At 41.6% G+C, this 24,356-nt stretch overlaps 1 protein-coding gene across 3 annotated transcripts in view; it reads right to left on the bottom strand.

Moving 5' to 3' along the window:
- The window catches only part of PHLDB2 (pleckstrin homology like domain family B member 2), a 237,559-nt gene extending 213,400 nt beyond the window's left edge, over positions 1 to 24,159 (bottom strand). For 2 of the 3 annotated variants that reach the window (XM_062207912.1, XM_062207919.1), the window contains exon 1: positions 23,962 to 24,158. The gene's annotated coding sequence lies outside the window, so the exon portion shown is untranslated. Of the gene's footprint in view, positions 1 to 23,961 lie in introns of all 3 variants that reach the window. The other variant, XM_062207977.1, reaches the window with a different exon arrangement.
- Positions 24,160 to 24,356: the final 197 nt, after the last annotated feature.

Raw genomic sequence — 24,356 nt, 5'->3', positions numbered from 1 at the left:
TGGTTCCTGGCTTTATATTGGCGCAGCTCTGTTGGGAAGTGAACCAGTGGATGGAAGACCTTTCTATCTCTCTCTGCCTCTCCTTCTCTCTCCTTGTGACTCTGACTTTCAGATAAATAAATAAATAAATAAATATTTTTAAAAAATAAACATTTTAGGGGACAAATGTTTTAGGGGGCTTAACCAGTGGGTTAAGCCACTGCTTAGGATGCCCACATTCTCTATCAGAGTGCCAATTGAAATCATGTTTCCCCAGTTCTAATCCAGTTTCCTGCTAATGAGTTCGAGGAGGTAGCAGATAATGGCTCAAGTACTTGGGCCCCTGCCACCCTTGTGGGAGACATGAATGAAGTTCTGGGCTCCTGACATATGCTGGCCCAGCCTTGACTGTTGCTGGCATTTGGGGAAGAACAGTGGATGGAAGATTCCCCACCCCTCTTTGTGTTTCTCTGTCATTCTACTTTTCAATAAAAAAAAAAAATCTAAAAAAGAAAACAGAGTTTGGAGAGTGATAAATCCAAGTCCAAAAGCTGGCTTTATCTCTTACTGGCTGTGTACTCTTGGACAAGTTACATGACCTATCTAAGACTTGTTTCCTCACCTAAAAACTGAAATAAAACTGAGCACCTCATAGGTTTGCCTGAGGATTGATGTGGACAATGTCTAATGTTGGCATTTACTAGGCATGACTGTTTTTTGCTATCTTAAACTTAATTGATGCAAATAGTTCATTTACATACTAAATCTACACTTCCTGAACACACACACACACAGAGGAATATAATTTCAGTGCTATGATCTTAATGTTTGTCTTGCCAAAATTTGTGAGTTAAAATCTACTCACCAATGTGATAGTGTCAAGAGATGGGGGACAGAGGAAGGTGATTAGGTCCTGAGGTGGAGAACTCATGGATAGGAGTGATGGCCTTATGAAAGAGGCTCTTGTCTCTTCCTTCCCCTGAGGATACAACTAGAAGGTACCAGGAAGAAAGCCCTCACTGGACACAAAATTTCCCAGGGCCTGGATCTTGGACTTCTCAGTATCCAGAACTGTGAGAAATAAATTTCTGTTGCTTATAACCTACAGAGTTTATGGCACTTTGTTACAGTAGCTCAAATGACTAAGATAATTAATCATTGAGAAATATATACACACACATACACATATGCATAGCTCTCTGAAATGTACAAGGGGTCTTTGAAACGTTCACTGGAAGTACATAGTACAGAATTCTATGCATGGATTTCCAAGTTTAACACTAAAAATTATACTTATTATACTTTCATTTCACTTTTTCCTGAACTTTTTTAAGTACCTCTATATAAAATCTCATTTTTACTGTAATCAGCTCTGAAATGCAGTACATTTTCTCCTTTCTTTCTGCCCTTAAAATGTCACAGTGAACTCCACCGACTTATTCCTAGTCCCCTGAGTGATCCTTACAGGCTAAGGATGGCCTGAGTCCCACCCTGATGTTACAGAACAGCTTGTTGCATCTGTCTGTTCAACGTCCAGTAGATTTTAAAACCACTTTCATGGTTTTGTCATGGTTGTTGACTCAGGCCGCCCATGGAATCAGCCTATGAAAAATGCTAAACCATAGATTCTTCAAGTTATACCAACAGATAAAAGAAAAAAATTCAGAATATTTTGTTATAAAATAATTTAATGAGAAGGATGTTTCTAGTAAATGCTGGTCTGGTATTTAAATATCTATCCATATCATAGAGAGAATAGGTCAAGAGGTAAACTATTTTCATCAAAATATTTCCAAGTTTTGTAAATCTGCTTTTTATTAAGGTGCTCCAGCCGTTCAATAGAAACAGTAGGCAGTCTGTAAGGACGGAAGATTTCAGAATCTAATTTTTTTAACACACACACACAAGAGGTAGACCCTCCCACAGCCCAGAGGAATGTAGCGAGAGGAGCAGTGCTTTTGCAGTGGGAGTTGTGAAGAACCCATGAGGTCATCGGCTCTGCCCAGCCACAGGGAGATATATGGTAGTTTATGTTTCTGCGGTTTGCTCACGGCTAGGGCTGGTTTTCAGTCATCTTCATCAAGGCCCTCTAAGCCAGTTTGAAAGTATTTTATGAACTATTCATTCTATCACGTGCTTTAGCGAAGGCTACCGTAATCTAATAAGCCTGTGTATCTGCTCTCTGCGATGCAGCTTATCACCTCCTTTTCTTGAACTTCAACTTTCTACCTCCTTGCAGCAAAATCTCTTTGCCTCTTTGGTGTTTACATTTTTCCCAGGCACTGAGTGGTTTGACTTGGTCTTTCTATACAATCCTCAAGAGATGCTTTAAAATTCAAACTCTGTGTCTCCAACCAGATTTTACAAAAAGTGTTGAACATAAGGTAGTAATAAATAATGCATAGATCATCAAATGCTTGAGTTACAGCCTGTTTGGGTCTTTGCTACTCAGCCAGTACAGGCATTTCTGGAGGGCCCATTGTGCAAAAGGCCTTGGATCAGAGTTCTTTGGCTCTGGACACTAATCGAGTTTTCTCCCCGATCTACCCTCATGTGATTACAACTTGTCTATACATGCACACGCACAGACATGCATGAAACATTGTCTCCATCTGCTTTATTTTTCACATTTGGTACTTGTTTAATGTTTTTATTTGCTGAGACAAACTTCCACACACAGTTGTATGTGTGTGTGGGCGGGGGGGGGGGGGGGAAGGGGATGTTCTTTTGGCATAGATGAGTCAATGAGCCTAAGGAAAGAATTGGGGAATTTTATTTTTAGATTACTCTTGAGTCTTTTTAATGTGTAATTTTAGGAATTACACATTCTACTCTAATAGAATAATTTCTTCAGTAACTTCCAACTTTCACACACACATTTCAGATAACCTTGATGACTTTTCTTGAGTTCTTTATTGATAAATGATACCACCTTTCTTCTTTAACCTCTGGCCTTGAAGCAGTGTCACTTTCTGATCTACCATAGCAGCCATCTGTGTTAGTTAGCAGTTCATGATGAACTAAGCTATAGTATTTCTTCAGCACCTCAAACTTGTATTTAAATCTTCAATTTTGTCTAATGCTTTGGAACCTTTAATTTGGCCTCTGAAACTGGTAGTATCCTTGAGAAAATGATTGTTCTCCATATTTCTTCCTTTGTGTTCACACAATGTCTTGCATTAAGTTGAATGAGAAATTATCTCTAATTTAATTTTTCCTTTAAATATTAATAGTTTGCCCCATCAGTAAAGAACGTATCATTCCCTTCCATATGCCAAGAGGCATAAGATTTGGGAACTCATATTTTATCCTAGCTGGTGCAGCTGTTGGGTACTCATATAACCCCCTAATCCTTTGTAAAAACTTAATCGGACAGCTGCCTTGATAATGTGCAGTTTCAATGATTGCCTCTGTTGAGGAAAATAATATGCCATTGTAGTAAGTCTCACAGATTAATGATGTTTCCCTGCAAGTAAATGCCCAACAGACAGGAATTCCCAAACTGGGAATCAAGCTCCATGCTGAGAAAAAGCATGTCAATATCTACCATTAGACCAAAGCTTAGCTCCTGAGTTTAGCAACTATTGGCATCTTTGTTATATGAATGGTTTAATTAGACTGTTTTAGTGTAGCTCAACTGTTCTTGAAAGCACTTTTTAAAAAGGATACTATTGTTAAAGAGAAACAGTTCTTCCATTTGTGCTACTAAAATTATAAGGGGGAGGGGTGCAAAAAATAAATACTTCTGCCAGCATTTTTTTTTTTTTTTTCAAAACTCAACCTAATTAGCAAGAAGCCTCTATAAGGCAATTCTGGTTTCTATAGCAGTTTGGTTTGGATTCTTGTAAATTAAACATAAGTTGACAAATTAGATTTAACACTACCACCCTCTAGGACATTGTAAATGTACAGATAATTAAAACAAACATGAGAAATGTTATCATAATAGGATGATGTAAAGTCAGATCCTGTAACACGTAAAGAGCTTTCTTACGAATACAAGTATAATTTACTACAGAGTGTCAAGCAATAGTTGATATTAATTATTATGCTTTTATTTATATCTGTCATCTTGCATACACCACTAAAATGGATGACTTTGTTTCCCCACAGATATTTTTGGGTAAGAATTTACCAGAGACATCTTCTTGGCTCTTGAGTTAAGCAGTTCAGTGGTTTTTGCACTATCACAGTTACAAATCTCTTTTAAAGAATTCCTGAAGTAAGTATCTTACATTGTGGGTAATTAAATACATGAGCACATTCAGTCTCTTTGAACTTATCTTCACAATGGATTTATGTTTTTTAGTGAAAAAGGCTCAGAGACTATCTGAAATTTTTGTCCTGATAGAATTTAATAGGAAAGATTTCCCAGTCTTATCTGTGTTTATTTAGAACAAAAGAACATAAAAGTTTAAATTAGAAACTCATGTTTAAAGTCTGATTTTAAAAAGGTATGACTTAAATTTTTAAAAAAGAAATAGAGATTATATTATGTAAATACAACAGATCCAGTAGAAATATATCTTGGCTTGAGAACTGTTGAATTTAACAAGAGAGATGACTACAAAGAGGAACATGAGTTGGCTGCTCTGATAGGGCTTCACAGTGCCAGCAAGAGAGAGGCACTTTTGTTGCTTTTGCCTGCCCTGCCTTCCTGCCTCAGAGAAAGCTGATAACGAAGCCCAAGGGGCAGAGGTTTCCTTCTGCAGTTTCCTGACCGCTCAGGCCACCAGGTGCACCTGTCTGGGAACTTGAGTGCAGCTGGCATTGGTGGTGATGCAGAAGGCAGCATCTCAGCTAGCATCTTCCTGGTGTGCTGTTTTGACTTTCTTCCATAGACCAGGCCTCATCCTCCAGCACTCCTAGCCATTCTGTAAACTATTTGGCCTCCTTTCAATAAATTCATTTTATGGTTCCAGTTCCAGAGTTAGTCTGCATGAGGAACCAACAACCTGGCCTGCACCATCAGGGTTGATCCCAGCCTCTTAGGACCAGAAACTTCAGCATGTCCATGGGTCCACAGGAGATGGGGCTCTGGGACGCACAAGAGGCAGTGCCTCACAAGAAAGTGAGGTCAGTGTCACTAATGCTACTTTTCCTCAGTCCAAACAATATCTGAGATTCCTTACACAGAAAGACAGAATCCAATGAGCTTTTAAAAAGTAAAGAAGGGCGATGGGAGGAAGTAAAAATAGAAGTATTGATGCATGAGTCAGAAGGTTGAGTATATTACTTTATAATGAGAAATAGAACTCTAGGCAAACAAAAACACTCAGTTCACCCGGCCTTCACATTTTCTTCCCAGCAGGAGAGGCTTCCTGGGAAGCCAAAACATAGTCCCAGGCTCCTGGGGAGAGGATGATGAACGCAGTCAAGACAAAGAATCAGCCAACTTCAGGGTGTGGGCAACAACCAACAGTCCCTGGGCTCCTCTACCCCAGCTCTGCTGCAGCTGATGAGCTCCTACTTTTGTCCCTGCAGTGACCTGTAAGTCTGTCTTTTGAAAATGCAACTAAATTTAAAGAAATTACACATTATATCGTTTACATTAGCCAAGTGTTCCCTAAATTTCAGTCATTCATCTACTGTCATTGCCATTTTGCCATATTTGTCTACTACATGTTTTATTATATTTCTTTTCTTTTTACCTAAATACATCTACTAACCTTGTTCTAAATAATATATTTGATGTGTATATTGTTTTTTTTGTTTTTGTTTTTGTTTTTTTTTTTGACAGGCAGAGTGGATAGTGAGAGAGAGAGAGACAGAGAGAAAGGTCTTCCTTTTGCCGTTGGTTCACCCTCCAATGGCCGCCACGGCCGGCGCACCGCGCTGATCCAATGGCAGGAGCCAGGTGCTTCTCCTGGTCTCCCATGGGGTGCAGGGCCCAAGCACTTGGGCCATCCTCCACTGCCTTCCCGGGCCATAGCAGAGAGCTGGCCTGGAAGAGGGGCAACCGGGATAGAATCTGGTGCCCCGACTGTGACTAGAACCCGGTGTGCCGGCGCCACAAGGCAAGGGGAGGATTAGCCTAGTGAGCCGTGGTGCCGGCCTGATGTGTATATTGTTATGTGAAATACTTTTAATGCACATGGAAATAAACTCAGAGTACTAAAATGATTACATAACACCATCTTGCATTCTGTAGGAAGATTATTAAAGAAATAGGATTTTGTTCTTGTTTAAAACACTGTGCACGGAAGTTAAAATTTTGGAGTCTTTTCCACCAGAAAATATCTGTGTTCTGCTCTACACTTTGGTTTACAGTTTGCCAAGGTATAAAATTCTAGGTGGAAATCAGATTCCCTCAGTCATGTGTCCTCAATATCTTCCCACATCATTTAGCGAAGTTGATGGGAAGTCAGAAGTCAGCTCAGTTATATTCCTTGTGGGTTACTGCTTTTTGTCTGAAAGTGTTTAAAATTTTAATCTTTGGCATTATCTTTTTAAAATATTTTTTAAAGATTTATTTATTTATTTGAGAGGTAGAGTTACAGACAGAGAGAGGGAGAGACAGAGAGAAAGGTCTTCCATCTTCTGGTTCACTCCCTAAATGGCCGCAACAGCTGGAGCTGGACTGTTCTGAAAGCTAGCAGCCAGAAGCTTCTTCTGGGTCTCTTACATGGGTACAGGGGTCCAAGCACAGGAGCCATCTTCCGCTGTTTTCCTAGGGCATAGCAGAGAGCTGAATCGGAAGTGGAGCATCTGGGACTCGAACAGGCACCCATATGGGTGCTGGTGCTGCAGGTGGAGGCTTAACCTACTATGCCTCAGCACTGGCCTTAATTTTTGGCATTCTAAAATATCACAGAGTTGCTTACTTATTTGCTTTAATTCATTGTGCTGGACACAAATTATTTTTTCATCTAAGCTTTTTGTCTTTGGGGTTCTATGATTTTATTTATTTTTACCCTTTTTTTAAGATTTATTTTTTATTTTATTTGAAAGAGTTAAAGAGAGATGGAGGTGGGGGGGGGGGTCTTCCCTAAATGAAAGGTCTCTGCGAGTGAGATCCCAGTAGAAAGAATGGGCCATCGAAGAAGGAGGTACCTTTCTCTGAAGGAAGGAGAGAACTTCCACTTTGAATATGGCCTTGTCTAAACAAGATCAGAGTTGGTGAACTCAAGAGGCTTCCATAGCTTGGCAGCTCATGACAAGAGCCTCAGGTGATTACTGACGTCATAAATAAGAGTGTCAATTGTTAAATCAACAACAGGAGTCACTGTGCACCTGCTCCCCAGGTAGGACCTCTGTCCTTAATGTGTTGTACTATGCGAATTAATGGTAAAACTACTACCCAAACAGTACTCTATACTTTGTGTGTCTTTGTGGGTGCAGTCTGTTGAAATCTTTACTTAGTATATACTAAGTTGATCTTCTGTAAATAAAGATAATTGAAAATGAATCGTGGTGAAGAATGGGATGGGAGAGGGAGTGGGAGATGGGATGGTTGCAGGTGGGAGGGAAGTTATGGGGGGAAAAGCCACTATAATTCAAAAGTTGTACTTTGGAAATTTATATTTATTAAATAAAAGTTTAAATAAAGAGAGTTCTTCCATTCACTGGTTCACTCCCCAAACGGTCCAGCAACCAAACTGAGCCAATCCGAAGCCAGGAGCTTCTTTCAGGTCTTGCATGTGGATGCAGGGGCCCATGGAATTGGTCCATCCTCTGCTGATTTCCCAGGTGCATTAGCAGGGAGCTGGAATGGAAGTAGAGCAGCTAGAACTTGAAACGGCGCCCATATGGGATGCAGGCACAGCAGGCTGAGGCTTTAACCCTCTGTGTCACTGCACCAACCCCTTTGATTTTATTTTTGACTATTTTTTCCCTCAATTTTCTCTGTTGTTTCTAAGTCACCTATCAAATATTGGACTTCCAGGATTATAACTTCACATTGGCGCCTTGGGTATCAGTCATAGCTGGTCAGGAACACAGCCTTTCTGTGTGTTCATAGTAGGAATAGGCATAAGGAGGGCTGGAGGAGTGAAAGATGTTTGAGCTGTAATTGAGTAGTTCAGTCTCCAACCCCTGTGTGCCTGACTTGATGCTCGATTTCGAGTTGCTTCGAGCCTCCGATTCTGTTCATGCATCTGCCTGTTCCCAGTCACTGTCTTCCCCAGCACGGATGCTGGCTCAAGGTTCTAACGGGGAACAGGGTCGGGGCACTCTGGGAGACGTCCCTCCTGCCTTCTAGTGATGCTAAGAAGCCTGCAGCCATGATACAGAATCGCCAAAGTGACAAAGACAACTGAATTCAGCACAGAGCCAAGTAAATGCTCCGAATCCATGCTATACTATACATTCTATGCATGGCCTGGGGAACATCCTTAGCTTCTCCAACAGTAAAGAGGGAATAATGCTGTCAGCTTCCTCTTAGGGTTGCTAGGAAGACTGATGGAAATAAAACATACATCAGATGTAAGTCACTGCCCGATGCATATTCAGGTGCTCTCAGTACAGCTGGCTGGTCTGATTTTATGAGGAATATTAAATTATCTTTTCTCCTCACATTTCCACTTACATCATTTTGCACTAAATTTCAAGAAGTCTCTTCTACACTATTTTCCAGTCTATTGATATTTTTGTAACTGATAAATTACTAAGAGAACTTTTATCAAGTTACTTTTTGTAGTGTTTGTTTTACCAGTGCAATTCTTTTTACTTTGTGTTTTGTTCCTCTGTCTCATTTATTTTCTCTTTTCCAGCAATTTGTTAACTCCTTTCTTCTTTCTTCTGTTGTAGCTGCTGCTACTTTTGTTAAAAACAAGTTTATTTCAATAAGGTTTAGAGAGGAGCAAGAGGCAAAGCCAGGTCTGGTTTGCCATCTTGTGCAGAAGCTGACAGCGCTGTTTGGGTCCTAATTTTCTCTTCTTAGCATGGCTGAATCAACAGGCTCTGTCACAGCAGCTCCCAGTTGCTCTGGTCTTTTTGTGTATCAGGTGGTGTACTAAGAACTTTACATATGAACACCCAGCTAATTCACTCGATCTTAAAGCATAGGAGCTAATATTATCCCATCCCCATTTAAGTTGAGATTATTAAGACTTCCAGAGGTCAATTGACTTGTCCAAGGTCATATAGTTAGTAACTGGCAGAGTTATATTTTTAAAACAATTTGTTTATTTATCAAAAGGGAGAGAGAGAGAGAGAGAGCGAGCGAGAGAGCATCTTCTATCTGCTGTTTCACTCCTGAGGTGGCTGCAACAGCTAGAGCTGGGCCAGGCTAAAGTCAGGAGACAAGAACTTCAACCTGGTCTCTCACATGGGTGGCAGAGGTCAAATACTTGAACTAGTTTCCTCTGCTTTCCCAAGTACATTAGCAGGAAGCTGGATTGGAAATGGATCACCTGGGATTCGAACCAGCACTTCTATATGGGATCCTGACATGGCAAGCAGTGGCTTAATCTACTGTACCACAATGGCAGGCTCCCAGGACTAAAACTGAAACACAGATGTATTGGCTATGGAGTCCAAACTCTGAACTACTGCTGCTAGATGAATCTTATTACTCTATGTGGCTATGTGGCATCCACAGACGGTGTAGATGTGTGTCTAATTAACAGACTGCTTTCAAAATTTGCTATTACAATAAAACTTCACATGAATATCTGTGTACAATGGGACACTTACATGACAGTCATTTTATTTTCAAATACAAATCTCAGGAAGTTATTTTAAAAACATTTTAATATGCTTTGACAAACTGTCCTTAAAAAAGAAGATGAAGCAATTGACACTTCCACCAGCAGCAACGTGTGAAAGCTGCTGATCTCTACAGGCCCATCAGTACCTGTTATTACCCACTATTTGCCAATTTCATAAAGATTAAATGCAACCTGAGTGTTTTTATTTGCTTGTATTGCATTGTTAGTGTGACTGAACAGCTCTCTGTGTGATGATAGCTCCTGTATGTTGTTATTTTGTGGATTGCCAGTTCATTTTCTGCCCAAGTTTCAGTTATGATATTGCCTCTAGCTGGCTGGTATAGATCTGTGAGTACTCTTTAGGAACAATCACCTTTGGCCTGTTATTTATGATGCAAATATACTTTCATTGATCACTACTTCTATTTTTACTTATATTTATGGTATTGGTAGAAGAGATTTTAAACAATTATGTAGTCAAATCTACCCTAAATTTTACATATATTTTACGCATATTCTTTCTTTCAGTGGGTGAAAGAGTGAAACCAACACGAAAGTTGGTCTATTTGATTTATGATCTGAGTTTCTAAAGGAAGTGGACAAGTCAATAATCTGTTGGTCCTACTGCAGGAAACAGGCCAATTGGTTAAGATGATGAAAGTTTTCACTTGCACACTAAATACTGACCTAAGTCAACTTACGAAGGATTTCCAGCCAGGCTAGGTTGACAGCTCCTAGGTTTACTCTTCTGACTTCATTCCACTTAAAATGTGCAGTATCACAGTCAGAGTTAGATTTGATGTTAACGCAGTCTGTTGGATGCATGCCAGGTAGGTCATCCATATTCTTCAACCTTGAGTTTTTCACCTTGTGCCAGCAGCTCACATCATAAGACCTCACTCCCATTTCTCCAGTTTTGTTCTTCATCATTTCTGTTTAAAGTTTCTCCCAGCATAAATTAAAGTCATAACTCAGTAGAGATCAGGTTTATAACAAGACTATCCACCTAGCTGAAGTCCCTAGAGTATAGGGGGACGTATGAGGCCTGGGTTGCAGAGAATGTTTCTAAGGTAAGATTCCAGGTTCAAGGGATGTGTATTAGGCAATTCAGGCCAAAGTTCCACTTTTCTTCCTGTATTTTAATGAGAAGGATCTTTCTGGACTTTCCTTTTTTTTTTTTTTTTTCCTTTTCTAAGGATGAAAACTTTCTTAACAGTGACTACCACAACTATCTCTACTCTTGGAATTTTTACTCTGTAAGATATTCAAGCTTCTAAAAATGTTTGCTTATTTTGTATTTTATTTGAAAGACAGAGAAATAGACACACACACACACAGAGGTAGGGAAAGAGAGAAGGAGAGAGAGAGAGAGAGAGAGAGAGAGAGAGAAGGGGAGAGAGAGAGAGAGAGAGAATCCTCCATCTGCTGATTCACTCACTATGACCACAATATAGGCTGAAGCCTGTAACCTGAAACTCCATCCAGGACTCCCACGTGGGTGACAGGAACCCAAATACTTGAAGCCTCATCTGCTGCCTCCCAGGGTGTGTATTAGCAGGAAGCTGGATCACAGCAGAGGAACTGGGACTTGAACCAGGCACTCTGATATGGGATGCAGGTGTTCTAACCACTGTGCCAAATGCTGGCCCCTGAATTCTTAATTCTTCAAGAGGAAGGATGCAAATCCTTTAAAATACCATTTGGATATCAGCTCCTCTGACAGTCTTCTTGGGAGTCCATATGGAACTTTTTTGTGTTGTATTTCATTATTGCTACCCCTACAGTCTTGCATGATGCTGTGTGGGTTCCTTTACTGTGCTCTACCAGATGTTGGTCTTCTTTTGGGCAGGACTCTGAACTGATCACATCTGAATCTAAAGCCCTGGGCACAGTGTCGACCATGCTTTAGGCACCATGTAAATATCTTCTTATTGGAGATGTGTTAGAACAATGGAAAATATTTGGTTCCAGCATGCTGTTATGACTTTGACTTGGGGCAAGTGGAAGTTCATAACTCTTTTTTTTTTTTTTTGACAGGCAGAGTTAGACAATGAGAGAGAGAGAGAGAGAGACAGAGAGAAAGGTCTTCCTTCCATTGGTTCAACCCCCAAATGGCCTGGAGTACCGGTGCTGCAGGTGGAGGACTAGCCTAGTGAGCTGTGGCACCAGCTGATAACTCTTGATATAAATAGATGTGGAGGTGCTGCAGGTGGAGGTCTAGCCTAGTGAGCTGCGGCACCAGCTGATAACTCTTGATATAAATAGATGTGGAGGGGGCTGGCGCTGTGGCGCAGTAGGTTTGTCCTTCACCCACGGCACCGGCATCCCATATAGGCACCAGTTCTAGTCCTGGCTGCCCCTCTTCCCATCCAGCTCTCTGCTGTGGCCTTGGAGAGCAGTAGAATATGGCCCAAGTGCTTGGCCCCTGCACCTGTGTGGGAGACCCAGAAGAAGCTCCTGGCTCCTGGCTTCAGATCGGTGCAGCTCCAGCCATTGCGGCCATTTGGGGAGTGAACCAACAGAAGGAAGACCTTTCTCTCTGTCTCTCCCTCTCACTGTCTATCTCTCAAATAAATAAATAAAATCTTTAAATAAATAAAAGATGTGGAGAATAGTAGACTCTTCATTGGATGTTTATCATAAAGTGGGTAAAAGACAAAATACAGAGACTTTCAGTTAGTCTCTTGAAGTGAACAGCTAAAGATCAGGTAAAATCAGGTGTGGTCAGAATGTGTGTCTGTGGAATAGGAGAAAAAATGTGTATGGAGAGTAGACCAAGTACACAATCTAAATATTGCTCAGGCCATTGTATTCATTGATCAGTTTACCTGAATTATAACATTTAATCTGCCTTACAATACCATCTAAATAAAAAGGATGACAATGTGATATAAATTCAGCATGCTGAGAGTTACATGAAGACATCTGAAATTCAGTACAATTAACTGAGCCTGGGATACATTTAGACAGCACAAAAGGACTTTTTACATGCCAAAGGTTTTCTAGGGTGCTTTTTCTAAAAAATGATCAAAATGTGTTGTGGTAAGTGTAGAGAAAGGGGTATGCTAACAATAGAAGTCTTTAAGGTCAGTGTTTTAAACAGATGTTTACTAATTAACTCCAGAAATTAAAGAAGTATTTAAATATTTTGAAATCCACATCCAGGAATAGTCCAGGCAAAAGTTTTTTCTTATTGCAAAATTGATCTAATGCCCTTCTGAAATTAAAATTCTTTGCATGCATCACACACACACTCAGAAACACTACTTGTAAATTATTTTAGTTCTACTTCATTCACAGCAAGACATTTGCAGCCCCCAAATGCCTGAAGATTTATGGCATGAAAATATCCTCTGTTCACTGTGCTGCCTCTCTCCCTTTCAGCCCAATGGACTGTGAAATACAGGATTATCAGGAACAATCCTGCACCTTCTGGAAAGCCTCTGCCAGATATGCTCTCCCTTGCTTTCACCTCGGGCAGACGCTCCAGCACAGATGGGAGAACCACGGACTTTGACATCATTGACTACCAGTAGGCTGAGTGAGGCTGAGTAGGTCTATGAGTCAGTATTTGAGTGGCCAGGTGGCTTTTTGAAAGTAGGAAAACAGAGTTTTGTTTTCTCTCATGCTCTGAAGCCCCTTTTTCCTGCTGGGGAACTGTTATGGCTAGAGAATCCAGTCCAATGATAGAAATTCAGTTCAATTCATGAAACACTCAATGTGGTAATTAATTTTTAAAAAGAATTTATTTATTTATTCGAAGGGCAGAGTTACAGAGAGACAGGGAGAGACAATCTTCTATCCACTCCTCAAATGGTTGCACACCCAGGGCTGGACCAACCCCTGAGCAAGGAACCTGGATCCTGGAACTCCATCTGGGTCTCCCATGTGGATGCCAAAGGCTCAAGCACTTGGGCCATCTTCGGCTACTTTCCCAGGAGCATTAGCAGGGAACTGAATTAGAGTGCAGCAGTCTGAACTCCAATTGGTCCATATGGGATGCTGGTGTCACAGGCTGTGGCTTAACCTCCTGCCCCACAATGTCAGGCCCTATGATCATTGATCATTGACTTTGTAGGAGAACTTGTGAATGTGCTAGTTGGTATCCAGTCATTAGCACTAGAGAATTATGAGGTTGTATCATATTTTAGCACCTTGCCTATTCTTTTGTTTGTTTTATTTTTCAGCATCATAGGAATACACTGATGCATTAAGGTCTGTATTTGGACTATGTTTAGCAATGATAATGATTATTGGAATCATGGCCTCTTTCAATTTTCTGGCCTTATTAAGAATTAATACATGGGGGTTAGCACAGTGGGTTAAAGCCCTGGCCTGCAGCACAGGCATCCCATATGGGAGCTGGTTCTTGTCCTGACTGCTCTGTTTTCGATCCAGTTCCCTTCTGATGCACTTGAGAGGGCAGCAGAGGATCTCCCAAGTTCTTGGGTCTCTATACCCACATAGGAGATCCAGAGAAAGCTCCTGCTCCTAGCTTCAGCCTGGCCCAGCCCTGGTCATTGCAGACATTTGGGGAGTGAACCAGCGAATGGAAGACCTCTCTCTCTCTGTCTCTACCCCTCTCTGTAACTCTGAGTTTCAAATAAATAAAATAAATCTTTAAAAAAAGAATTAATAATGGTGGAATAATAAGTATGTCCTCTTCATGTCTTGCTTTAAGTGATATGTGTGTGTGTGTATATATATGTGTATATATATATATATATATATATATATATATATATAGTGGGTAACCCAAGAGTGATTTTTGGTGATTGTTTGATGTCTTCAAAAAAATGAGCCACTGAATAAGAGAGGAAAGAGATGTACAATTTGGGACATGCTCAAGCTGACTTGCCCCAAACGGTAGAGTTAGAAGTATACCAGGGGATTCCAATTCAATCCCATCAAGGTGGCATGTATTAATGCCATCTCACTAGTCCAAGTGATCAATTTCTGTTCACAATTGATCATAATGATAGGTCTAAGAGTCAAAGGGATCACATAAACAAGACTAGTGTATGCAAATACTAACCAATAGAATAAAAAAGGGAGAGAACGATCCAACATGGGAAGCGAGATACACACCAGACTCATAGAATGGCAGATGTCCTAAACAGCACTCTGGCCTCAGAATCAGGCATTCGGATGTGGCTGAAAAGCCCATGAGAGTATTTCAGGCATGGAAAGCCAAGACACTCTGGCAAAAAAAAAAAAAAAAAAAAAAAAGAAAAAAAGAAAAATGACCTAAATGAAAGATCTCTGTGAGTGAGATCCCAGTGGAAAGAGCAGGTCATCAAAGAAGGAGGTACCTTTCTCTGAAAGGAGGAGAGAACTTCCACTTTGACTACGACCTTGTCTAAATATGACCAGAGTCAGTGAACTCAAAAGGCTTCCATAGCCTTGGCAACTCATGACTAGAGCCTAGGGTGATTACTGATGCCATAAACAAGAGTGTCAATTTGTTAAGTCAACAACAGGAGTCACTGTGCACTTACTCCTCATGTAGGATCTCTGTCCTTAATGTGCTGTACATTGTGATTTAATGCTATAACTAGTACTCCAACAGTATTTTTCACTTTGTGTTTCTATGTGGGTGCAAACTGTTGAAATCTTTACTTAATATATGATAAACTGATCTTCTGTATATAAAGAGAATTGAAAATGAATCTTGATGTGAATGGAAAGGGAGAGGGAGCAGGAAAGGGGAGGGTTGCGGGTAGGAGGGAAGTTATGGGAGGGGGGGAGAAAGCCATTGTAATCCATAAGCTATACTTTGGAAATTTATATTCATTAAATAAAAGTAAAAAAAAAATTGAGGAAAACTAAAAAAAAAAAAAAAAAAGTGAGCCACTGTGATTGCGGGTGGTGTCATCTAAACATTATTTACTGTGTTACTTTTTGCAAGTTCCTGCCCCAAGAGGCTATCTATGGATAAGTAAACTAGATAATAGGGGTAAATTTGAAACAGAATAGTAGCATGTAGTCAGATTTTCGTTGAGTACAACAGAAAGTCATTTGAAGACCCTGCCAGGTAGCCAGTCTATCTTTACTGAATTAATGGCATGACCTCCTTCTCCAAAAACTTCAGATGTCCCCTGGTGATGATGATTAATTGTCGTCCTTCTTCTCTCATATTTAAAAGGGGACAAAAATAGACAGCAAGGTGATGCAGCCTCTGAGCACTACTAAGATGTAAGATTACTGATGCACAATTTCTTTCAGTGCTTTTTTTTTTTTTGAACAAAGATTCTTGCCCTCATGTATGAGTGTGAATCTTCAAGGTCTTAGACTCCTTGGACATGTATCCAGGGTGACAAAGGAAGCAAGTGTGGGCTCTGATGCTATCCTGCTTTCTTTACTGGGGCTTCTAGCCAGGCTTTGGTGTTTAGTGCAATTTGGTTCCTTTGAACAGTGCTGCCCTGGGCTACTTTCTCTCTTAACTACATCACAGTTAGCCAGCATTATTCCTCCTTTTTATGTGAAGAAGTAGAGCAGAGAGAAGTGAAATAATGCCAGAGGTAAAAAAATATAAAACAGCATTGCTTGGAATGGGCTGTTACCACTCTTCCAGTCACCCTGATGACCATTCGTTTCTGCAGATTATAAGAGAGAAATTGGAGTCTTTCCAAAGAAACTGCCCTTTCAGTTGAGAGCCTCAGGGAAAATTTTGGATGCAGTCTCACTTCCTAGATATGCCTTCTCTTCATTACAAATAGCCTTTGATGAAGCTTACAAGAAAGGACATGTGCACAGGCAGCCACTAAGTAACAACCAGGGTGAGTAACCCTGGGCAGGGCAGCTGGAGTGGCTCAGGGAGGGGCCGGTGGACAGGGATGGTCTCAGGATCCACTGTAGTTTTTAAGCTCTTCCCCAGCCCTGACCATTGTTCTGCATACTTCAGAGGAGCCACAATGCATCCCTCACTCCTCCGCCTTTTGCTTGCAATGTCAACTGCTCTTCCTCCTCCACACACACACACAGTTCCATCTGACTCAGTGCTGTGTTTCTGTAACCTTGGACAAGTAACATCACCTTTAAGGATTTCTGTTTATTTCAAAGGGAAGAAGATACTCAGGACTGCTGGCTGCTGAAGCTGGCATTAGTGACACATGGGTGTAGTGGGCTGAATGTTGGTGCTAGGGTTGCAGCCGGAAAAAAAACCTTCTGGATTCTTCCAGTTGAGTGGGCTCCTACTCTGCAAAGATCAAAATCCAGCTTCTCGGCGCCGGCACACCGGGTTCTAGTCCCGGTCGGGGCACCGATCCTATCCCGGTTGCCCCTCTTCCAGGCCAGCTCTCTGCTGTGGCCAGGGAGTGCAGTGGAGGATGGCCCAAGTGCTTGGGCCCTGCACCCCATGGGAGACCAGGATAAGCACCTGGCTCCTGCCATCGGATCAGCGCGGTACGCCGGCCGCAGCGCGCTACCGCGGCGGCCATTGGAGGGTGAACCAACGGCAAAGGAAGACCTTTCTCTCTGTCTCTCTCTCTCACTGTCCACTCTGCCTGTCCAAAAAAAAAAAAAAAAAATCCAGCTTCTCCAATGTATAAATCAAGATCTTATGCATAGGGGCCAGTGCTGTGGCATAGAAAGTTAAGCCTCAGCCTGTAATGCTGCATCCCGTATGGGAGATGGTTCAAGTCCCAGCTGCTTCACTTCCAATCCAGCTCCCTGCTAATGTGTCTGAGAAAGCAACAGCAGATGGTCCAAGTGCTTGCATTCTTGCACCCATGTGAGAGACATGGAAGAAGCTCTTGGTTCTTGGCTTCAGCCTGGCCCAGCCCTGGCCATTGCTGTCATTTGGGGAATGAACCAGCAGATGGGAGATCGCTCTCTCTCCCTCTCTCTCTCTCTCTTTCTCCTTTTCTCCCTCCCTCACTCTCTATATCTCTGCCTTTCAAATAAATAATTTTTTTAAAAAAGATCTCATGTTTACTTTTTCATCTCCCTCTAGTTCATTTATTGAGGAGACAAGGGCAATTAAATTGCCTCACAGATTGAAATCATTTCCATGTTTTCTTTATGGGACTTGATGTTCTTTCCTAGTTGTCAATAGAAGACAGGGCATTAAAACTAGAGGACATCTTAAAGATGATATATTCCCAACCTCCTGCCTTCACTTGGAAAGTGAGAAAATTGAGGCCAAGAGAGCTGAAGTGACTTGCTCATGTTTCATGGAGGGCTTGTCGGAGTAGCAGAATCACTCCAAACCAAGGTCTCCTATCTACTGTGCTGTTGTGCTGCAGGATGGCAGAAGAGTTAGGTAGACACACAGGCACTAGTCCCTCTGCACCAATGGTTAATACTTCCAGTTCTTTCTTTACTCTTCCATGACAATTTCAAAGTATTTTTAAAAAATTACTCCCTACTAAATTCATAGATGTTACCAGTTTATTATCACCAACAACTATTTACTGAGAATGCATGCTCTTCGGGGTCCTGAGCAAGTGATTAAAAAGTGTATACATAAAGGATTCTAAGGAGGCTGAGGGTTGGCTCACTTGGTAGGTTTCAAAACCTTCTCATCTCTGATGAGTGGCAAGATTTTAAAATTGTGTTTCAAAAATGGTGTCTGACATGCTTCTGGGAGAGGAGATGTGTTGCTGAGTTGAGGATAACCCAACAATAAAAGTTTGTGGTTATTTGCCATGAGGCTATAGATGATTAAAGAAAAATTGGCACAAACCTGCAGAGAAAGACATTGGTGGTGTCAAAATGAAGGATGCATCTGGTGGACCGTTTTGTGTTCTGTAAGATTGCAAGTTATGAACACAACTGTATCCTACAATGAAACTTCATATGAAAAATGAGGAATTCCCATTTTGCCTAGAGAAGCAAAACAAGATGAAGTTTGGCAGAGAATTGTCAGGTTCTGGGAAGTCCTGTTCTTGGTTCCTGCCTGCATTCAGGGTTCCTATCTAGGAAACAGAGCTAACTTTTGTAGAATGACTATATTTCAAACTGGCACATCTTGGAATGGGTAGAATCAGCCTGGTGTCTGTCATTCACTGGAACATCTTCTGGTTGGTGCCTGGGGTTTCTCTTCTCCTACAGTCTGCTTACATACTAACCAGAAACTTTCAGCTGCTTACATTGTGAAACCTAATGAGATCATCACAAAATAGACCCTATGGATGAAAGCCATCATTCCACAGAAATACACATGAGCTCCAGCCAACCGCACTGTATAAGACTTATCTTAAGAAATGAACCCTTGAGTACACCAGCCCAATGATGACGAGAAAGAATTCTGCTGAGTTCTTTGCAGGAAGTTATTTTTGATATTGTTTTGGCTTTAGAAAAAAAAAAAAAAGAAGAAGGATTTTGTGAGGGTTACCTCGGTGCACAGTGAAACTACAAATTCAAATTGTTTGAATCCTATCCCCCAAACACAGAAGTTTTATGTGAAAACAGTCTCATTTTCATTTTATGTTCTGGGAAGCCCTCCAAAGCACAGTAAATAGCCAACTTTTTGTGACCTTGAGTTCCTTCACTGCTCCCATGGGAAACTTGACCTTGAAACTGTAGAGAAGAGGAGAACAATTCTCAAGTTGGTATGGGGCAAGGCTAGAAGTCATATTATGTGTTTACTGATTGCCCGAAACTTATGGGTTCTCCTGCATCAAGATCCTCAGAACTTCCAAGGTCACAGAAATGGGGACAAAGTTACAGAGCAATACACATTAACCTCAAAACAAGGACATGCATAACAAGACTGTCACATGGGTGGAGATTAAAGCATCTGGCTGGGGCAATCCCCAGTGAAGCATTAGGAATAAGAAAACCCTTGATCTCCAGATACACAGCCAATGCAGAACTCCTTGACCCCTCTGATCATCCTTGGACTAGAATAGAGTTCATAAGACACAAAAATTCCTGCTGTGACAACTGCTAGTTTCTACAGTGTTTGCAATTATGCTCGTAATGAATTCTCACTTTATGGAAAGACTTCCTTAGATTTTCTACCATTTGGCAACCATAAGGCCATGCGACATCCATCTGGTCATTACAATGCTTACCAAAAGAGGACTTGTGTATATCAAAAGACACCTGGGGCTCTAGCTACTACCCAGGTATATTTTCTCCTAAGCACACAACAGGTTAAAGTGCAGTGATTTCTTCCATGTTTCCTAGCAAGAACTCCATTGAAACCTTACTTTGCTTTTGGATACACGAGCTTGAAAGAGTTTTGCCTTTAAGGCAGCTCTTATTCAGTAGCCATTAGCATCTTTGTTTTTATTACACTGTGAAAATCTAGTTATAATAATGGTATTTCCATTCTAACCTGATAGACTTCCCGCCAAAAGCAAAGCAGTTGATGCTGGAGTGGGACTATGTGGCTTACGAACAGACTGTGTCATCAATTTTTGGCATTTTTATTTCCTACAAACCATTTCTAGACTCCATTCTTAGCATGAAGAATTCAGAGAACTGTAACTGGTGTTGTGGCACAGCAGGTTAAGCTGCTGCCAATGATGCTGGCATCTCATATGAATGCTGGTTTGAGTCCTATCTGTTCCACTTCCAATCCAGGTACCTGATTATATACCTAGAAAAACAAAGAAACATGGCCCTGGTACCCATGGGGGAGACCCAAACGGAGTTTGGGGGTCCTTTATTTGGCCCAGTCCTGGTCCTTGTGGCCATGTGAGCAGTGAACCAGTGGGGATGGATGATCTCTTTCTCTCTCTCTTTCTCTGACTCTGTCTTTCAAATGAATAAAATGAATCTTTATAAAAAAAGAAATTCAGAGAACTGTTTGTATATGAGAAAAGAAGATCAAAGCATTTAGTGCTCAATATTTACAGAACTCATTAGCTGCCTGAGGTTTGAGAGGGAGGCCCACTTGTAATGAGCCTCAGGTTCCTTATCTGACACGGTACCACCTGAAAATGGTACTCAACTTACAGTGTTATGATGAAGATTAAATAAAACCATTGACATCCTGGAAAGTTTTCAAAAATTTAGCTTTCTCAAAGACTGACATTTCATGGCAGCAATCAACTTTCAAAAATCTTATTATAATAATGGAAAAATTTTATTTTGCATTATGTTAAAATCAATGAACCAAAGAAACCAATGTTTGTGAACAAGGTAATAAGACCAATTTTCTCCCACAGCTTCAGAAAGGGATCAAAATGCTGACTCAGGGGCAATGTGTGTGTTTATAGTATACACATGTGCGTGTGTGTGTCTGTGTGTGTGTGCTGTGTTACTTTCCCACAGGGCAGGTAAATCACTGTGATACTGAATTTTATGGCTATACAGAGTCAATAACATCTCTTGGGGGAAGGAAGGGAGAATAAATATGTACTTTGAGAATTCAAGCAACAATTTGGAAAGGACTTCCCTTCCTTTTGTACAGTGCAAGCAATGTAGGCACTGTGGAGTGAGTATAGGGAGATGGGCTTTAGGATCAGGTAGACTCCTGCTAAACTCCACCCGATCTTACTAGCTCCGTCATTCCTGCCAAGTTGTCTCGGAAATACATGTAAAACGTGCAGACAAAAAGTCAGCAGCTGATTTGTTGGGCATAACAGGCACTGGATAAAGGTGAAATGTTGGTAGGAGCCCTTGTGTTTTAGAGTCAACTTTGTTTTTCTCTCAGCGTCTTAACACAGATGATAGGCTGTGCGTACAGTTCAAATGGGGTCCCCTGCCTGGATGGGGCCTGGTGGACATGGTGATGCAGTCCCTGTTTGCAATGCCTCACACTCTTGAAGTATGCATGAGGCAAGTCCATAAAAAAAGGAAAGCCCTCATGGGTGTTTAGCCAACCACCCGTCACAGTGGTGTTTCTTAATCTTGATTATGTAAAGACTCAGGCATTGTGGCTGTTTGGAAGTTCTGTCAGACAATCCATGGACATTTTAGGATGCATTTGAAAGAAGTGAACCTGGGAAGAAGGGGGAGAGTAGACTTGCTGCTGCTGTAGATTACTCATTTACAGCTTAAATGACACCAACAAGCTGTTTGGATTCCAAGCCAATCTGGGTCTCTTTGAATTGTAATAGCTGGGAGCCTTGAAATGATGGACTGCTGTTGGTTCCTCTTGCTTTAAGCCTTCTTTCGCCCAACTGGGATATGGATGAGTGGACATCTAATAACGAAATTCTTGAGTTCTCAGGGGAGGGAGGGATGGAGTCCATTCTTTCTCTAGATCCGGTTCAGGTGCAGTATTTTAGTTGGGGCTCATGATTTGAGTCTAGAGAAAACACAGGACCTAGGATCTAGCTTGAGAATTCACTGGGTTTACTGGGAAATATCCAGGACTGACACGAGTCCAGAGATAGTCACCACTACAAACACGTCCCTTTACTTCCTGCCAGTTTGTGCTTTTAAGTCCCCTAGAATCAGGTCCACTCCAGTCAAATGGTGGTCTTTTGGTGACAGTGGCACTCACCTGGCCTTAGACCTGGCATATCCAGAGGCCAGTGGAGAACTTCTAACTCTTAGTGAGACTTCCTTATCCCATTGACCTTTAGCTTCTCCATGTGCTCAACTCCATTGCCTCACGAAGCAATGGGTTGGCAACAAGGCAGAAATGAATAGAACCAGGGGTCAGCCTTTGAGTAACTGCATGAATCGGGGCAAATTAATTAATGTCTGTATTCTAACTTTCTAGCATTTAAAGAGAATAACAATGCCCATTTAATCAAGTCCATCTCAGGGATAGTCTCTTCCTATCTAATTTACAATGTATAGGAAATGGAAAGAAGAGCTGGATAGAACCGTAGGGTTTTCCTTTGTGGTTTTGGCTTTGAGCCAGGCTGCACAGGAAGGCGAGTTCAGTTGTGTGTGCGAGTCCCTAAGGCAGCCTAAAGCATAGTAAGTAAATTGGGCCTATGCCTTGAATGCTTCAAAACCACCTCCAGCACTTGCATGATGTACAGCATATCCCAGTTTCCAGCCAGACACACAGCTAATATTCTGCAGGACTTCATATCTGCACGGCATTTCGTAATTGCCCATAACATTCCTGCAAGGTTGCCACAGACTTGTCCCAAACCACACAAGTTGCAATGTGTCTGCAGTGACCTCAGCTCCTGCATCTGGTTAACTACCTCAGCCACTAAAAATTCCAGCCAGAGACCTTACCTGAAGGGATTCACTTAAGTTCCATAAATGATTGACAACAACTAGTGGCAAACATTACCTTGTCTAATATGTGATTCAATCCTTTACCCCAAGGGAGTTCAGGAAAAAAGGACCTCCCTATCACTAATAACTATAAGATCCAAGAGCTATAGCACAGGCTTGGCAGGTATACATGATGATAATACGACAATGTTTCTGCAATTAAAGAAGTTACCTTCAGACCTAAAGAAGAGGGGGCCATGTTTGGTTCAAATAACATATTTACAAAATGTGTAGGCCTAAAGGGAAAGACTTCACTTTTTTGATAATTACTCCATAGCCTTATTCTCCATCAGAATCCCTTAATAACTTGATCCTTAGACCACTTTCTTCCATATAGACCTCCACTGACAGGCAAAGTGCTCTCCAAAGCCACAACGTTTTATCCTATGGTGATATGAAGTCTCAAGTTTGTGCATGAGTCTTGCTGAACTGGGAGGGACCTTGTGGGATTTACTCCTTGGGTTAGGATACAAACTAACTTGATCAGAGGAGAATGTGGGGTAAAGCCTCAGAGAACGGTGCTTTTCTTTTCGATGTTGCCATGTGTATTCTGTGGAGGGGATCAGCTGGTGGTCCTCTGTCAAAGGTAGGAAAGAGCCCTGCCTTGGTAAATGATTGACCTGGCTGCCGGGTCTGATAAGCCTGGGTAAATAGGCTTGATTCTGCTCCAGTAATTCCAGGACTTTTAACTCCTTCGGTACCAAAGCAAGCAGAGCAATGGCTGCCTGGGAAATCCCATTATTTGAGATTGACAGTGTCTGAATAGACAGCGTGTTTCTCAGACTTGTCTGTACACTGTCCTCTCTGGTATATCTTGAAAGCAAGAAGAGCTCATGCAAGCAAAATTCTAGAATGAAGACATGTTTATAGAGCTACCCAAAGTGGAAAAATTCCAATGAGCCACATGTATGCTTTCAAACCATGAAAGAGAATAAACCTACAGGATTTTCAAAATACAGAGAAGAGCAACAACAGCAATTTTTAGAGGAGCAAGGACAAGGAAGGAAAATTCAACCTAGTTTCCAGAACTCGCTGATGGTCAGAGGATTGAATTCTGCCAACACCCGCCCCAACGCCCATCTACCACATCTGCTGAAGGAGATGGTCGGCAGAGACACTGTAGTTACAGGGCTAGCCAAGGAGCTTGTTTGCCATCTGGAGAGAAAGTCCAGTGGCCGGACTGATCTCTTACCTTGGTTGCTGCTTTGTATTTCAGATTCTTCCTTCTTTCCTTCCTGATTCAACAGGGATGGTCCACAGTTCTTCCAATCCTCTCTGAAGAGTTTCGGATGTGGGGAGGAAGCAACCACACAGGCTCCGGCTTTTCCCCAAGCATGAAAATGAGATGTTCCCTTCTATCTCTTTCCTGCTCTCTGGCCGCTGCAGCCAGTGGTCACAGGCAGCAACTTGTTCGCAGCCAGGTATGTTGACAGATGTGAAGGAGGGAGTGTGCACTGGTCTCAGCTGCCTGGTGCAGCCAATCATGGCACACCAGGCCAGGCTCTTAGCCCTGATCAAATCTCAGCAGACAAATCAGATACCAGGGCTGTAGAGGGCAAAGGGCAGAGCCTGACAATTGTTGATTAT

Source organism: Lepus europaeus, chromosome 2 (assembly GCF_033115175.1).
Source record: "Lepus europaeus isolate LE1 chromosome 2, mLepTim1.pri, whole genome shotgun sequence".
Lineage (NCBI taxonomy): Eukaryota > Metazoa > Chordata > Mammalia > Lagomorpha > Leporidae > Lepus > Lepus europaeus.
This window is presented reverse-complemented; position numbering and strand designations above follow the sequence as displayed.